Here is a 1,614-nt window from a genome sequence, read left to right as displayed (position 1 = left end):
ATTTTTTCTTACTAGGATTCCTGACTTTGTTGGAAGATCTGATAATTTTATTATAGCAGCTTTTTTGACTTTGGTCAGAAAACCCATGAACTATCCAGATAGCTTTCAGAATGTTTACTATCAGAGAGAACTATCTCAACCAGAGAGGTTTTAGAATAGAAAGAAAAGGCTGTCTAGAGCAGAGCAGAGCACAAGCCCACACGCACACAGAGAGATAGAGAGAGACAGAGACAGAGACAGAGAGAGACAGAGAGACAGAGACAGAGAGAGACAGAGAGAGGGGGAGAGAGAGAAGAGAGAGAAAGAGAGAGAGAGACAGAGACAGAGAGAGACAGAGAAAGACAGAGACAGGGCGAGAGAGAGAGAGACAGAGAGACAGAGAGACAGAGAAAGACAGAGAGAGGGGGAGACAGAGAGGAGAGACAGACAGACAGGCAGACAGGCAGACAGACAGACAGACAGACAGACAGACAGACAGACAGACAGAAAGAGAGAGAGAGAGAGTCTCCAGTCTTAGCAAAAGCTTGGACCCATGAGTTGACATTGTTCTTTTTGCCACTCCCAGAGACCCCTTCTTGCAGAATCCCTCTCTATGCTGAGGCTTGGAGAGAGGGGGAAAAAACTACACACGTATATCCACAGATGATCCACATCCTAGAGAAATTACAAAAACTCTGAAAGAAATATCACAAATAAGTCCATGGAAACTGGACAGATTGTTAAATTACATCATCACATAGAAAATTTGACAAAAAAATGCATGGTAATAATGGGTACATGTGTAGCTCAGAACATGAAGAAAAAAGAATGCTTTCCACTACATGTACTCTTGTGCCTTTAAATGTTTGTCTTCACTTTCTGGCAATGGGCAAAGAGACACCTTACTGATGTTGCTCTTATATCAGTCAGGGCTGAGCAGATGGCAGTCCTTTGCTCATCCTAGCCTGATGTCCAGTTTTGTGGCCAAAGCTGTTTTATGCCTAGGACTCATAGAAATCAAATCAAATTGTTTCAAACCCAGGCAGCACAGAGCAGAAAGAAGAAGATAGACAGAAACCCGTGGACTGTCATGCCATTCACACACACACCTGCTTTCCAGTATGTGGCACAGGAGGGCCATAGGAATCTTCTTGCTGACATGCCATGCTGCACTGACAAGCCTGCAGCTAGAGCCACCACAATGTGCGGGGAATGTGGTGGTCAGATGGGAGAGGAAGAAAAGTGGAGCAGCCACTATGTTCATAGCAGCCTTATTTATAATAGCCAGAAGCTGGAAAGAACCCAGATGTCCCTCAACAGAGGAATGGGTACAGAAAACGTGGTACATCTACACAATAGAGTACTACTCAGTTATTAAAAACAATGAATTTGCCAGGCAGTGATGGCACACACCTTTAATCCCAGCATATGGGAGGCAGAAGCAGGCAGATTTCTGAGTTTGAGGCCAGCCTGGTCTACAAAGTGAATTCCAGGACAGCCAGGGCTATACAGAGAAACTGTGTCTCAAAAAACAAACAAAAATCAAACAAACAAACAAAAATCAATGAATTTATGAAATACTTGGGGAAATGGATGGATCTGGAGAATATCATCCTGAGTGAGGTAACCCAATCA

The 1,614-nt window shown here is 43.7% G+C and overlaps 1 non-coding gene across 1 annotated transcript; it reads left to right on the top strand.

The window, feature by feature from the left end:
• The first annotated feature begins 853 nt into the window (after positions 1 to 853).
• Positions 854 to 993, top strand: LOC116082905. The gene has a single exon (XR_004115521.1). It is a non-coding gene; the product is annotated as a small nucleolar RNA SNORA48 (small nucleolar RNA).
• The last annotated feature ends 621 nt before the right edge of the window (positions 994 to 1,614 follow it).

The sequence above is a fragment of the Mastomys coucha genome, unplaced genomic scaffold (genome assembly GCF_008632895.1).
Source record: "Mastomys coucha isolate ucsf_1 unplaced genomic scaffold, UCSF_Mcou_1 pScaffold7, whole genome shotgun sequence".
NCBI classification, from domain to species: Eukaryota; Metazoa; Chordata; class Mammalia; order Rodentia; family Muridae; genus Mastomys; species Mastomys coucha.
The sequence above is the reverse complement of the archived record's forward strand: the minus strand, read 5'-3'. Positions and strand labels throughout refer to the sequence as shown.